Source organism: Ambystoma mexicanum, chromosome 1q (assembly GCF_040938575.1).
Source record: "Ambystoma mexicanum isolate Mex_15411 chromosome 1q, UKY_AmexF1_1, whole genome shotgun sequence".
In the NCBI taxonomy this organism is placed as follows: Eukaryota; Metazoa; Chordata; class Amphibia; order Caudata; family Ambystomatidae; genus Ambystoma; species Ambystoma mexicanum.
The window spans coordinates 211320359-211337373 of NC_090922.1; the positions used below are offsets into that span (position 1 = coordinate 211320359).

The 17015-nt window shown below is 43.9% G+C and overlaps 1 protein-coding gene across 3 annotated transcripts in view; it reads left to right on the plus strand.

Moving 5' to 3' along the window:
* Positions 1 to 17015, plus strand: part of CACNG7 (calcium voltage-gated channel auxiliary subunit gamma 7) — a 255534-nt gene that overhangs the window by 218964 nt on the left and 19555 nt on the right. The window lies entirely within an intron of this gene.

Genomic DNA, 17015 nt, shown 5'->3' on the forward strand with positions numbered 1-17015 from the left:
GGGACGATCGCCAATGGGCCACATGCCCTTACGCAGTACTAGTGGCTCGGAGCAACATTTCGGCCTTTCAGCTGGACTAGTGCCTCCCCATTGGGACGGCCCTGCGGTTCTGTGCGCTTCCATGTTGCCTTTTCGTACGTGAATGTGGCTCTGTGTACCATGATGGAACAGGGCGTCACACAAGTAGTAGCTGGTCATTTCTTGCGGATGCAGCCCACAATGGTGAAATGTGTTTTGGAGTTCATGGCCTAATGGCTGTATGGGCTTGGTGATTTTGTTGTGCATTAAATTTCTATTCTGATATGGGCCGTGTAGCGTTCTTCTTTGCGAGTGATGTGGCATATTCCTATTTGGGGAGCGATGTATTGTGAGGAGATCTGCATTGGGTTCCAGCTTCGGAGTTTAGTTGCGTGGTACTGTGCTGGGCGCGTTTGCCTACGAAGCCCAGTGAGGTCAGGGATGGGGGCTGCCAATATGACTGTTTGAATGTTGTCATGCTCAAGGGCGGGGGATTGGGTTTTGTGTAACAGATGCCGGTCAGCCAGGTGGACTGGTGGAATGATGTGATTTTCGGAATATTGCTGGTCACAGGTGCCTGTGTTTGCGTGCGTTTCTGGGGGGGGGACTGTGGTCATGTCCATTGGAATGGCTTCTGTATTCGTGCCATCTGTGCCCTGCAGCTCCCATTGGCCCCTCTTGTGAATCTTTTGTTCGTTGGCATGCATGGGTGACTTGTACATTTCACTGGTTGCATTGTGACTTCATTGCACCTACGGGGAGTTGTACTTTGTGGGCAGGGAGCGGTGTACAGGCACTCAGTGGGGCCGTTTACGGTTGATTCGCGATGCCGTACTTCTCACCATGGCGGAATGGTACTTTCCGCCATGCTTGATGGCGTTAGGTACATGTCCGCTAGGGTCGGAATTCGCGTACCCTTGCGCCATGGTGGTATTTACGGTTTGGCATGGCGCGCGCGCGCGTACTTGGTGCAGTTAGCGTTGGCGTTCACTACGGTGTCGCTAATGGCTTCGTACTTTGCGGTGACGGGTCATAGTCGCACCGAGCGCTATTCGATGGCGGTATTGCATTTCCGCCATCGTTTTTCGATTTCCGCCAGGGTCGTAATGAGGGCATATGTTCTGTACACGTGCAACTGGGTAGTAATGTTAATACACTGCAACTGTGGCTTGCCAAATTATCAGTGTGGCCATTTGTATTTTTTCAAATAGTTATGAATGCCTACGCTGCCCCTGCTAAATTGCTGTATGAGCATGTTTGAAGCATTGCTGGCACTATTGTATCAAACTGCAGGAGACAATTCAATGGCCCATGAATGCGAGAGCTTACATTCATAAAAATGACCAAGCATCATATCACAAAAGCCTAGAGAGGGAAGAAACGCCAGGCCCTTCTCTTGAAAGTGCACACCACAGATTCCTCAGACTGTGAAGCTGTGTGCGTGAGCCAGCTCCAGTCATGCAGATAGAGTAGCATGGGGAAAGGTGGTGGAGACGTTGACCCTCACTGTAGTGGATGAGTGCACTGCAAAAGGAAATCTTTCGTTTTTCCTTTATTCTCCATTTCATTGGCCCTGCCAATCAGCAGAACCACTATCTGAGTCCTAGTACCACTCTGACAATATGGAGGTACTGCCAACCACCAGAGCCATTCTCTAAACCCTGGTAATGCACTCGCTAGTTGGAGGCTCTGCCTCAATTTATTTTAGCTCTACCTACCAGCAGTGCAACTGATGTGCTTTCCTTGCACTCTCCCAGTCACCCTGACCCCCTTTAACTAACCTATTTCCCAGTCATCTAGAAGGAAATAGGGTAGTGCAGGAGCACGTGCCTAGACATAACATAATGATAATTATGTGTTATTTTTATAGCGCCTTTATCCAAAGCACTTTAGAGAGCACATATTTACATACAATATCACCCAATCAAAATTAGTACTCATTTATCGACCTCGGAAGGATGAAAGGCTGAGTTGGCCTTGCCGGGATTTGAACGTGCGACCTGTAGATCATGCTCAAATTGCAGCAGCGAGCACTCAACACGCTGAGCTATCTTACTGGCAGATCTGTAGTCAAACATTCCAAAGAGTATGTGACTGCATTTTGTATCACTTTCCCACCCTGCCCAAATAGCTCACACCTTGAATTCAACCACCACCAAAAGGAGGCTGAGCTGTTAGTGGCGGTAATGTGCCCCTGCTGGTCAGTGGTCCTGCCGGATCAGGCTGTGCAAGGCCAGACATGGGGAGGGATCTTGAAACTGGTTGTGATGGCTCAGAATCAGGGCACCATGAGGGGCAGTTGCTAGGGCATGGCAGGTAGCAGGCCTGAGTGGCATGCAAGACTCCCTTGCAGCCACACTCACTGCTGCATGAGGGTGCTGAACTAGCTGCATATGGGGTATATCCTTGAAAGCAGCATTGATGCACAGCCTCGAGTGCTTGCACATCGGGAGTTGTCTAAGGCAATCTTACTTGTGTTACCCCAAGGAACTGCCTTCTGGCAGAGGTTACATATTTCAGTCTGCCTCCACCCTGACAGTGACAGAGAACTGCACACAAAGACTTCTTGGGTTGACTCACAAAGGCTCCCCTACAAACACAGAAAAAGAAAAATATAGGAATTATTGATTTTTTGCTTTTTATAGTGCTTGGGTAGACACAGAGGGACATGAACAGGGGAATGTACAAGAGCCAGTTTTAGTTTATTTTTTAAAAACACGGTTTAATTGGGAGTAATGTTAAAAAGTGACGATTTGAGTGGGAGGCTTATGAACACACACAAGAAAAAAAAGGAGTTAACAATGGGCTCAAGATATGCCAAAAACACCACAGACAACTGACAAGCTCCTCCAAACAGTGCTAAACCCTCCTAACAAGTCAAAAGTATGTGAAAACTCCTCCAAAACCAATGCATGACGCGGTGTGTGCATTTACAGATGGTACTGTGACATTGGTGGCCCAACTATATTAGCTTCAGGTCCCACTTGTTAAACAATCGTGGCTGCACCCCTGGTCCTGCCTACTTCAAAGTCAACAGGCGAATAAAACCCAGTAAGGAAGCAAGAAGTAAGATGCCCTTTTCAAGGTTGCTCAAACATGTTTTAGAATGGCCCAGGGCTTCTGATTGGTATTTCAAACTCCCCTCTCAAGGATTGGCAATTGCGACTGAAGGTCTCAAACCCCACCTTGAGACGTGAGGTGGAGTTTGACCTTTGGAAATACTGTGTGAAGTTGAACCTGCCTGGAAAAATGTAACTTTCCTTTGGGCCCATTTTGGGAAGGGTAAGCACTCCCACTAGAAAGCTGTGGAGGTCTAAGCGCTGTTTCTAAAGCTCGAGGCATAACTTCTGGCTCTGAATCGCACAAAGGAGCACATTTCAACCATTCTTCTAAAGCCCTTAGATAGATGGCCTACATTTTATTTTGGGATAGGTTTGGTCTGTCGACCTGCACTCCACCCTTCTGCTTGAACAACTGGGGTCTGCAGTGTAACTCAAACACAAGGAATGTCCACACCATCTATTAAACCTTCCACAGGCTGCATACAAGTTTCACTTAATGGGCTCACAATATGAATTCAACACCTTTCACCCCATGCACGACATTTGGGGGAAGGGAAGGTGAGAGGCATCTACCCTTGATTTCCCTTTTCTCACCCCTGGTGGTTGCTGCTTTAACCCCCATGGTCATAGGAGCAGCTGCAGGGAGAAAAAGCACACACAACTCTCAAACAGTCCCTGAGCTGCAGTGCTTTAACAATCCCTATTCAAATATAAAAATATAGACCCCCTACTACCTAGATGCACAGTCCAGGGTGCTCTTGGCTGCGAGGTGCTGCAGGGCTGTGGGACCTGTGAACAAATAATTCCTAATGACAGCTGGAACATTGCACTGGGGAAATTAGACTTGAATGCATTAAGATTCACTCTGGAAAGCCTGCTGTGCAGAGAATACTTGATGATGCTTACACTCATTATATACATCAGAAGTTAGTGCATGGGCAAGTCATTACCTCACGTGTAGCCTTCGTTTGCATTATTTGCAATTCCCTTATATCACAGGTGTTTATCTGCGTATATATACCAAAGGCAGAAATTAAATAGTTCCTATTCTGCACCATTTTTGCAGTGGATACCATGGCTGCTTCCTTACCATATTAAGACAGCAGACTATTTGATATGTATTGCTAGAAATAAAAATCCCGTGTCATCAAAAGCCCTTTATCTCAGTGATGTCAGCTTCTGGGGTGACACCCCGGATCGAAGGTTGTGTGTCATCACTGTCTCTGATGTCATTGGGTCAGAGGTCGTGTGATGTCACTTCATGTGATGTCATTGGGCCATTGATGTAATTTTAAAAACCTCTGGCACTTTGATGAATTGACATCACAGATTCTCTTTTCCCTGACCAGAAAGTGATAGCATCATAAGTTAGCCCTAATTGACACAGTCTTGAAACTGATCATCTTGTTTGCACTTGTACACCAATTATTCTCATAGGCATCGAGGTGGCAAAAGCTCTTCGCCCATTATCTTCTCAAATATCCCCAAGACATTAAAAAAGTTACTTTACCCCATCCCTATCTCTCATAGGTGGGACGTAGCTCCCACCCAATCCCTTTCCCACGGTTGGATAGACAGAGACAGATATACAGAGTGAGACAACTAGTCCCACAGCTCTATTGAACACGCTCTAACAAATAGGAGGTGGGATGGAGAGGGGTAGTTTTACTGCCTTGACACCTCACCTCTCACAAGGCAAATAGGGGACTAATCGCTTCTCTTTGAGGCACAATCATTCACCAAATGGGCATTACGAAGGCCTAGGTCCTTCCTTTTGGGAATCCCTACCAAGGAAACCTAAGGACACATCAAATCCTGTTTGAACTATCACACACTAATTAAAGTGGAAAGCCTCTGCCCTTATGACACTCACATCATGCCCATTATCCTGATTTCGTTAAGAACATGACCACATGCCCCATTGGAACTGAGTATCCTGAGCTCTACCCAATGCACAGGGAACGAACCTTAATTGCAACATCTCTCCAGATATGTGATAATCACCCAACTCTCATTCCCCAGAAAACCACTTGTAAGTTCATCGTTGCAGAATTAAACAGCCTGATTCATGGAATTAATTGTGCCAAAAAACGGGGATTTGTGTCCATTCTGCCCGCAAATCCCTGTTCGACAAATGGGGATTTTCGGGCAGAATGGTGCACAAATCCCCGTTTTTTTGGCGAAAATAATTCCATGAATCAGGCAGAAACTTTTAAGAGGCAGAAGAATATGTCATCCATAGCTATTGCCCCTTCCCCGAACCAAGATCGCACCAGTGAGAAATGTTACTCACTAAGGCAGCCATACTGCCCATATACCAGACAGGCACAGCAGGATATGAATAAGATGGCAATAATAAACAACTGCACAATGAAACAACACATGTGCAGGCATTAGACGTGAAGCAAACGTGCATACAAAACGAAGAAGGGATACACTAGCATAAAATGCCTTAAACATGAAGAATATTAACATTGCAACCATACGACATGAAGAATTCTAACATAAGGAGTATATAAACTGAATGCAACATGAACGAGATGCGTATATAACTCACTAACATAGAAATTCAACAGTAATGGGCAGCCATCTTTTTCAAAATGGAAGCCGCAGTGCACTTCTAAGTATATGACAGGCCTCAAGGCTTCACGAGAACGTAAAATGGTGAAATACAGATTCACACAGAGCTCAGACAGTATCTATGCAGATCAAGCCAAGTTTACTGATAAATTAGGGAGGGTACGAATGCTGCAGAAAAGGCACAAGATAATAATTCCCAGAATTCAAGAAGGATATTCCCTGTCTATTTAAAGGTGAGGAGAAGAACAACCGACCATTGTGAGCCAGGTGCAGAGTAATTAATAGCTTGAAGACTCCAGAGGGAATGGATCAAGAAAGTCCCAGGTGGTACACAAAACAGTAACACTCACATTAATATTAGCTAAAATCCCAATAAATGCAGTGTGAAATAATTTCAAGTGTGATCGCATCACACGTGACCCATAATTGAAGAACACTGACTATTCATTAGCAACAAATACAGATAGCACACCTGCCTTACTCCCCACGCATATTCCCAGACACAATGCTCCATACAAGGTCAACTACAGAGGAATCAACCTGGCTCATGGACTAGGAATAAGTGATGGCACATGTTTAATTGAAAGGGAAGCCGTCCGCGGTCCTCCCTCCCCCTACTCCTGCCTGGCTCACGTCTGGGTGACCTGTCAATTGTCCAAAGTTGGTTGGTGTAATACCAACAAATACAAATCTTAGATGCTAGGCCGCCCAGTAAGTGTTGTGCCAACCAGTAGGGTTGTGGAGACAAATGCGTATTCACTACTATGAATTTAGAAGTGGTCTCAGGAGGAGCCATCAGATTGGGATTTTCCAATTGGAATTTTAACCCGTATACAATGTTTATGCAGTCATTCCCCTTAACCAATCCTTTTAACCCATAGGGTTTGGTAGCTAAGATTGTAATGTGATGACATTCATGACAATTGTTCGCCTTAAAGGATGATGTTTTGTATGGAAGCTCTGAGAGCATCAATCTTTTGTTTGTATGCTGCCCATGCTTTTTTTGGATGTTAGTAAAGCAGGGTTTTGTGTTTCTTTTTGTCTACTTCCATTTTTGAGCTCTGTTTATCTAGCTCCTGATCCTCAGCATGAACCTGGAGTTTTCAAGACCATCATTACAAAATGCTAGGGGTACTGTTTACATCACACTGTTTCCACCTCTTAGGGTAGTGAAACCGGATAATAGAGTTCTCTCTGAGGGGCTACACTCACTCTGAAGCTCCTCAACACATAGTAACACATCACTACCCCAGAATAAACTTAATGTAATGTAATACAGTTGGAGGAGGTGCTACAACCAAAAGGTACATAAGCTCTCAAGCTCAGACTTCAAATATTAAAGTTTGCACTTTCTTCCTAAAGGCCATTACATATCTTCGGAAGACACTTAGACAGTTTGAAATAGTTTGTGCAATAGCACCGGGATTGTTCCAAGTGCTGAATGGGATTACCACAACAAATTATCTCAGGCCCAAATAACCAAACAGACTTAAAGAATACAGCAAAATACTACTTTATTATCAGTTCAATAAAGTAGGGAAAGCTGGCAAAAAAAACAAATTGTAGCTCACACACTCTCATAGCTCGTTATACATCAGCTATGATGTCATTCTATGTGGCAAACAGTAAAACCTAGAGGGATTGGTTAAGGGACACATACATACCTATAGTTTATATAAGTGTTACTATCATCACTGGATGCTCCTTATCTGGTAGGCACACCTTGAACAACCTCTAACTACTTTAAATACAGATATTAGCATAACAACAGCAGTGGATAGGCTTCTGCAGCAACATATGGTCCACCATTACTTAGGCCCTCATGATTGGTTGGCACTCTCTTACCAACCTTGGACATTTGGCTTTTTAGCAGCATGTAAGCAATGAAGCCCAGGTGCTAGGGAACAACATCTGACAACTGCCTTTCTTAGCTAATTAGCCTACAATTTCTCATCAGTTAGGCCCTAAATCAAGGCTTCTTCCCTGTAGTTGACCTTGCTGCATGTTCTGTTCCTTCGAACTTTAAAGAGAGTGAAGGAGTGAATGTACATTGCTATCTTCGTCTGTAGATTCATGAATGGGCCTTGTTTTCTGATCTTACACCACATGTGAGGAGACCATAGTTTTGTCCATTCTGTCTTTCAATTTAGTGCTATTTGATTCAATTATATTAGGTCCTATTACTCCCCTTGGCTTCTGGAGACTTGGTTGCTCTGTCCTGCATGCACTTTCTCCATCTTTGATGTTCAATACTTGTTCACTCTTACTCAATCTAATAGAAATATGTCTTATCCTCTTTGACTTCTTTCATTCCTTGCAGTTGCATCTCGATGTGACATCCTTGACCCTGAACCAAGCAAATACCCTTTGTTCTTACACAAATCTGTATTCCAGCTCCAGTAAACTCTGCAGCTTTGGTTTCTTCCTTCAAGGCTTCTCGTTCTCGCTTACTATTATACGATCCTGATGTTCATTTTCTCAACATGGCTGCTTTACTCGTATTATAGTTCTTACTTTAGCAAGCTATAAGGTTGTCTTATCTACCTTGTGTTTCTGCATATATACATCTACTACATCTCTGATCACTTATATTTTACGTGTTTATGGTGTTCTTCATTTTTGCATATATGTTTACTTTGTTGCTTTAGTTACATCTTCATTCTCTGGACATCCATACATCAGATTCAGTGCATCTATGTATCTTCTTTGTTCATGACGTCACTTCTCTTCCGTCTGATTTTACTTATAGTTTTTCTATATCCAGTGGGGTGAAGAAGCTCATGTCTACCGCATCATTTCGGGGATACATTTGGTACGGTTGTCTGAGTGCATAATGTCTCTCATACTTTCGATGTGCTTTTGGGATGATACCAGGTGTCATGCACAGTTTTCTCATCCTGTTCTTCAAGTATGACACAGGTGAGGGGGTGGGCTCTATAGATGAGGTGTACTTCTGCCTTTCTACAAGTTAATAGTCATGGTATAGTGGAAAACAGTGCTTTGTGGTGGAGAATATGAAAACCACTGCCAAAGATCTTTCAATGGAGCATCACCAAAGAGAGCTTTGTGAGAAAGTTTGAAAGCAATCCTGTCATTTACCAGCAGCCAATTCACTTTCTTAAGTACCGGAGAGATGTGATCATATCTTGGAGTATTAATTACAGTATATTTTGTAGAGCCTGACGATGGTGTAGAATTGATTTAAGAACACCGTCATATAAGGCGTTGTGAGAGTGTAGCCTAGAGTCAATGATCGCTTGAGTGTAAGAGTATTTGTCAGATAACTGTAGCGTAATCAGTTTCAAGAGCATCATCTGAAAATGAGACATGTTGAGGACATTTCCTTACCTGTCGATTAAAGGAAGCAGTGTTATCGAGATTACTTTAGTTCAAAACATTATTGAATGCCCACCAAGTCTCATTTCAGGATTAATATGCAAATCATGTGTAATCCGAGGAGGGGAGACAGCCATAGAGATCTCCATTGTTTTTGATTCGAACCCAACCAACATTTGGCCATCCAGTCTCGATTTGGCTAAGGCTAGCATGAATATGAGTAATATTAGTCTTTGAGTCATGATCAAGCAAAACAATTATTTGGGTGTTGTCAGTGTTGTTTTGAAAGAAAGCCCCAAGGCCTACTAAAAGTTTCCAGAGCAGCTTCATATGGGCATTACAATGTATAGTGGAAATGCAGGACCCCTGAGTGACCGTACAGTCTGCAACTTCTGTTTGAGAAATTAAGTCCCTGATTTTAACTCATGTGGGTCTGTTGTTGAGAAGTGAAGTGATCCAAATGGCTGCAATCTCGGAGACCTAATAAGATGAAAAAATAGGGAGTGATTAGTGATATTAAATGCAGCCAAGAGATCAACATTCCTTTGTGGCCTATAACTATAGAATTGTATCTTTTATAGCCCAAAGCACCAGCTCTCTACTTCTACCAGGGTGGAAGCCAGATTGATGATCACCCAAAATGTGTAGAGATTCAAGATTAACTTTAAATGGCTTTGTGGCTGCATAACCCTGAATATTTAATAGAAGAGAGGTGTTTGGGATAGGCCAATAGCCAGCACAGTCCTCCTCTGATCAAGTTCTGGTTTCTTGAATAATGAGATATCCCAGTCTTCTTTGAGGACATGTGCTTCTGAGCAGCCTTCCAATGAGGCCTAAATGAATAAGCTAATTTGAGAATTTGGGGTATCAGCAAACTCCCCAATAACAGATGAAGGACATGGATCACTGGAACAATTTGCAGGTTTAAGAGAAATCAAAAAAGAAATAGGAGGGAAATGAAACAGTTTAATGTCTACATCCTTCCTTGAATAGGCCAGAGAGGAGGAGTGGACAGTGGGTAGATTATCCAAAGAGCATGATTTCATGGAGGCAATAGTAGACATAATCTGAAAGCTTATCGTAAGAATCGTCTCATAAGGTAGACGCGGGAAACACAGTAGTCGAAGCTGAAGAATTTCTTCAGGCGTTTTAAGATGATAAACAATTCTTCCAAAGAATTAGGTACTGCTGCAATTTGCAGAACATAAACACATCTCTTTGTTTCCAGAATTACATGATTGTAGGTCTAAATTTGTCACAGTTGCATTGCCATGCCTTTCTCCTCCACTTGTGTTAAATACTTCTCAGATTCTAGTTTGGAGAAGACAACATTAGAGATGAACATATGTTTAGTTTTGATAACTTTAGATTGCAGGGGGTATTATCATGTATAATTTCAGCAGCAAGCAAGTTCTGAAATCAGACCGTATGGTCCACATGGGCATAAACCTCAGTCTTCACATAGATATCTTTAAAATTCAAATGAATGAAGCTTGCAGTCAGTTTCTGTTTATCTCCAAAAACAAGGGGGATGCTTACCGAGCTGATTGAGGGAGTAGATTGGAACATAGAAAATAAAATAGCAGTATGATCAGTCCAGTCAATTGGAAGCACCTATGTGTTCGAAGAAATTACAATCCAAGTGAGGACCCAGTCAAACCAAGATCAATCGGGAAGGAATAGAGCAGCATTGCCTGATTGTTCCTTTCATCATTGAAGTCCAATTTAAAATCACCTTGGAAAATCAAAGGAGGGGAGAGCTTCACCAACTCTGCTGCAGTCTGATCAGGAATTCTACCAGCCCCTGGCGCTTCTAACTATAGGAAAGGGAAAAGGTGCTTCATAAATGACAAAACTACAATCCAATCCAATACAGTACCACAGGCACTCTGGACAATCAGACCTTAGTATGCATTCACCTGTGAAGTGAGGTTAAGGATGGACATCACAGCAATCACTTACATCCTCAGACACATCGATAGATTAGGCTAACTCTAACAGTCACCCCTGGCTAGGGCTATTACGTCCATCAGGTGGCGCACTAATGCCCCCCAAACAACATGGGCTCCAACTGAATACAGTGCAGCCTCTATCATGCCAACAGCCTGCAATCTTCCTCACAGTTCCTAAATAGATCCCCAAGCACCCAGCCAAGTCTGTACATGTGGAGGTTTGAAACACATGCAGATCATACGTGATTAGATTACACATTGCATTTCAGAAACACCAATGTTTGAAAACGAAATCTCTGAAAGTAAAGTTTGAAAATACCCTTTGTGTACAATTTGCATTGCTATGCCTTTCAGTTAAAAAAAAGTAAGTTTGAAAACATGAAGCCCTCTGCTCTTGTTGAATTATTTTCCCTGTAAGATTAAAGTTACCTGTGACCACTCTGTTTCCCCATACAGGACCTGATTGTTGGACATGTTGCTTAATTTTTATCTAACTTGGTTTCTTTTTTGGTTTTCAAACTTTAGTGTTTTCAAACCTTTTTTCTTTTTTTTACAAAACGATATTTTTTATTTTGTATTGTCTAATTTGGCACCATTTAACTTCTCAAAGATGGGCCATGATGTTGCTTGGTTCACTGATTCTAGTCTTTTAAGTTTTTTTTGTTAAATGTTATATATTCAGGCTATTTACACACTAGTAACCTGCTGTTTCAGTGCGCGTTGAAACATTATTAGGATTTTGACATGCAAAGAAATGCCAGGAATAAAATATATATGGACAGTTTCTACTGAGTGAGCAGTGTAAAATAAAATATGCAGTCTGTACCAGGAGCAAAGGGTGGGCCTTACAATTTACTGAAATTGAACAAGTGAAGCCAGGCCTTAAGGACACACTATTGGTCCTTGGAAATATGCTGGGTGCTACACTCTTGGTTCCCCTGGGCGTTTGGTGATACTATCCTTTTAAATAAAATTGGCTCCAAATACAGTTGTAACACCGGAACTGGTCATACATGCAGTAATTCCTTCTGTTCTGCACTGTTTGCTGGTGCATTGCAAGCATCCACAGAGAACTGAACTCAAGTCAAATTGGGACACGGTAGAATGGATGCATGTATGTAATGTAAAATGTGTTGTCATGATCAGTATCTCTGTTGATGTTATCTGTAATGGTCAGGTGAATTCAGGTATGAGGTTATGAGCAGCACATTTGCTGGACTTGGTGATTATCTATTAAGTAAAATGTTATTATTAATGCAGGTGATGTAAGTGGAATATGCACTCATTACTCTTATTACCTATTACTACTGTATTTTTGCATTGTTCAGTTATTTGTAAGCATGTTTTATCATTCTATGAATAACACAATCTGTTATTTTAAGATATTATTATTGGTATATGTTAATCATTATTATGGCTTTCACCCCAACCCAGTGGGGGAGAGACATAGCCGGGAACGGCCCGCCAGTCCGAGCCTAGTTAGGCCTTTGCGAAGCGAGGTCCTCAGGGAGAGCTGTGGGCCATCACCAGCCATGTCTGCCCCCCAGCGCGTGGGTGAAAGCCATTCGCATCCGGGGTTTATCAGGGGTGCAAATATTGTTTTTGTTTGTCTCAGGAAATTGGCTGCGCAAGCGACACCAATCTCCCGTGGAAAACAAAGGAAAAAAGGATGGTCGCCACCATATGGAAAATAGACTAAGGACCTCATTAGGAGTTTGCCAGTCTGGAAACAAGGGTACCAGTAAGATCACCAGCACCCTTGTTTCCAGATCGGCAATCTCTGTGTCTGCCTGCTGTGGCCGCTGTGCCAACAGGTCTGACCCTGCCGGGCGCAGCAGCCACGGTACGCAGGCTCTTCACGGGAGCACCAGCACCGTTACAAACGGTGCAGGCGCTCCCGTTTCCCCACTCCCATAGAGTCCTGTAGGACGCTATGGGAATGGAGACTAACAATTTGACAGCACCTGACTTCCCATGCCGCCGGACTCATAATGAGCCGGTGGCATTGGGAAATCAGGCACCAGTAAATTATTACGGGCCCAGAGGCAACCCGCCACTAGCACCGACAGGGTTACCGCCGGACCCATAATGAGACCCTAAGTCTCTTTTCCATGTCTATGCCAGTGGCTGGGAGATGGGAGGAGCGCTGGGAGTGGAGCACAAAGCTCTGGTCCAGCAGGTAAGTGGGGAGGAAAGGTGCGTGGAAGGAGTATGATTTGTTTTGCTGTTTTGCGGGGGTGGGAGGGGTGGGGAGGCAACAGGGTGAGTCTCCCTGTCTCCTCCCCACATTCAGAAAAAATGGTGCCATCTGGAGAAGGCCTCGGGTGACTGGAAACAGTGGGTGGAGAATGTGTATTCTCATTCCATGTTCCAGCCACCTGATTGGCTTAGCGCCTTTCCACGGGTTTCAATATTTTAGAAAATATAGTGTTGCAAATGAATTTGTTTTTTTCTGGAAATAGCTTGCTAAATCTGATTTCCTTGGCCTTTCTTCCCTGAAATATAAATGGACCATAGTGAATAAGCAAACACATTTTTACATTGGACAAAGCATTAGTATAATTAGTGATGGTTGAGCAAAATAATAAGAGGAGATCACTAGAGGGGAGGGTTGAACGGACTGATGCTGGTTTCCTAGGCAAGGGTTCGAACCTCTGGTCCACCAACATTCATGCATTGATGGATGCCTTATCACATCTGAAGTTACTTTCAGGAAAAGACTCCTGCACACATTAGGGCGAGGGCATGCATGTGAAGGCTCTATTAAATGACAAGGAGACAGCACATTACATAACTGTATCGGTTGTGCATCTGAGGTAATTTGGCTCCAAAATAGTGGTGGTAAAGGTTCTCAATAATGTAAAGATTCTCCAGTTTCTTCATCTCGTCTTCTGCATCCTCTCGCATGGGGAAAGGTATCCTCCTGTGACGCACAACTCTAGGCTACACCGAAGGGTCAATGTGGAAGGTTACGGTCCGGTTGTTCAGGCACCCAATCTCTTGGAACAATTTTATGAGTCTATACAGTGGTTCTTAATTTTCTGTATGATTTTCAGCTCTTCTGCCGTCTTGCAGCTGAGTAGCGTTTCTATTCCTGAACATACCACATAGATTCAGGTGCACCAGGTTTACCCGTTATATGTCAGTGTGGACTTGAATGATTCTTTCACGGGAAGGGGCTTTTTGCAGCCATACGCGAACAGCCTCACTGTCCTACGTTGCAGCTGGGGTTGTGTCGAGAGCTTGTTGAATCTAGATAACGGCATGACGCTCACAGTTGCCCCAGTGTTAATGACTATGCGGGTTGGTGCCCCATCCGCTAGGACTATGCACGTTGGTCCTGTTCAGCGTTTTGAACTTTTGCTCCCCTTTTCGGCTTCTATTTCCAGCGGTGACTCAAGGGTCTCTCAGATGACGAGTCCTCATCTGACTGTCTGTCATCGACACTCTCACTGTCACTCTCTTCATTAGTAACGGTTCTTGCTTTTCCTTTTTCCCATTTCTGGTGGCTTATCGCTTCCCTCTTGGAGGCCAGGACCTCCAAGAGAGAAGAAAAATCCCTCCCATAAGCATCTTACAGGGAACAGAGGGAGAAACTCAATCCAGGGGACCGTCCACCAGCTCCAGAACCGGTATCCGGCCTGCACACAGGGTGCCCTTCTAGGCTCTGCAGCAAGCTTCCTAGCTGGGAAGTGCCAGAGAGTCTCTTAACTAAACCAAAGACAAGGCTACTGGCTGCAACACTCTCCTCAGCTTTGGGGCGTCCACCTTAGAGGATGACACAAGACCAGTGAAAAAGCTAGGAGAAGTGCATCAACCAGCATCATCCGATGTTCGCCTTACAGGACCTTTTCGAGGCAGGAAAGCCCCTCGAGCTGCAATCGACTTCACCGCTGACTGTTGTTACGCCACAGTCGCTAACACCATCTGAGACACCTCGACCAGTGCTTCAGACCCGCCGACCAGCACTGAGACAATGATTCCCAACCTTGAGCTGCCGTCTTGGCATGTCTGCAGTCGTCCGTCCAGCCTTGCTCGTCGAACTGCCTGCTACCTGATACCCGCAGCTGTCTCCTGTCTTGAACTCTGTCGCAGAAGCTGCAAAGCCCCCTGAAACTGACTTGACTCTGTCGAGAATCAAGAAAATCTAGAGCACAATGTACATTGTGGTTCTGTCCCCGTCGTCCTTCCTCCAAGACCCCTAGTGACATTTTATGGCCCATTGCCCCCTTTGTGTTGAAACCAAGTATACTTGAACTATTGAGATTAATTACTTTATGGACTACCATCCAGTCAGTATCCAGAGCGCATCCCTTTTCCTTCTTTGAAACTGTCAGTCCTCTGCATTCCTTTACAGGGTAGGTTGCATTTTGTAGTCCGCATGAACAGTCTCTTGTGATAATAATAAAGTAGATATGTGTAAACAATCTTGACTGGACAGTCCCTTTTATCATTGGGTAATAATTGCATTTTTGCTGTGTTGCAACTAACCAATGATCCAGGCTCTTGTGGAGAAGCCTGCCGTTCCGTCCACGTTACCAAAATTGGACAAGGCGGTTTATAATTGGCTTGTGTTCATAATTTCTTTGGATCCCTTCTGGTGTACTAGAGGTGTGGGGCTTTTTGATGGCTTAGAAACCGATATTCATCCCTGGACCACTGGAACCCCAGGAGATGATTCGTTACACCACTGATTTATTTTCTAATTCCCTAGTCGGTGAAAAAGATGAGTGGTATGTAACAATAATTGCAACTAGTTTACTGCAGGGCATTAACTATGGTTACAAGTGGATGTTATTCTCTACCCATTACACAAATGCAGGTGAACTTTATTGGTGAACACTGCTTAGCACCACAGGTCGAGTCACACTGCATTTGCATGGTGTTTGTTCGTGGCAAATGCATGCTGCCTCGGCTACTGATGTAGTACATGTTTGCAAAGACAGACGTGGAGGCGGCAGAGGGAGCAGCTGCCAGTTTGATGACCGCTCCAAGCTGGGCCTGATCTTGTTTCATTCTGTTGCTATGGAAGGTCCACACGAGCCACCCTTTCTATTAGTGTGTCTGTGTGCGTGGTGCGTGTGTGTGGTCTACTTTCAGCCACGTCAATGTAGACATGTTAGTTCCAGCCAGTGTTCCAGTAGAGCGCTCAGCAAAAGTGGCTCTGTGGATCTCTTAAAAAAGGCGGAGCTTTTTCTGTCATTTCTTTCTACCCGGGTGCACTGCCTTGGCAGAGAGAAATATTGCCCTCCTTGACTGACACCATCCTTCAATCATGGCCTTAGACGCCGAGCTGAATAAATGTCAAGACAGACGCCGACATTTTAAGTGATATGTAAAAGTGCGCGAGGGTTGCTGTGACCAGTTACACTTGCAGACATGCGGTCCTCTTCATGCAAGTTTGGCCATCTTGTGGTTACGGGTAAAGGCACAAGAATCCGTGAGGTCCTGTTTCCGCAACTTTTTACACCCCTCGTGAAAGAAATCCCGCAACGGGGGACAGCACTGCAGTGAATTCCTAGCGATTCCACCTGTTTTACACAGCTCTAAAAAGAGGCGGAATCCATAGGGATTCAAGCGTTTACGTCTGTATGAGCATTCACTAATAGTAGAAGATTTGCAGAAGACCTAGTTTGAAGACTAGACAGACGTTATGTTCTAGTCAGATGCATATAATCAAATGAAAGGGAGTTGTACTGTTAGGTTGCTTGCCTTTGCCAGTATATTAGCGATATCTCTATTGAATGCTGGCGCGAAGATAAGTGGGCAGTCCTAAGTCTGCGGACATGTGATCATGGAATCTGGACTCACAAAAAAGGCTACCACAAACTGAGCCCTTTATTCTATTTGCAGATGTGAGCCCACCAATGAGCTCTGTGACATTTTGAACATGTATGATAGGAAGATTTAAGTAAAAGTTACTGTTTAAATTTGCTCTCCCATGACTAGTCATACCTGATTCAAAAAATAATAGCTCCCCAAAATATCATTTGGCTCCATAGTTTTGAAATGTGTTTTGTTTATAATTGCACTGTCAACACACTTTTGCCTGTGCGATATACAGATG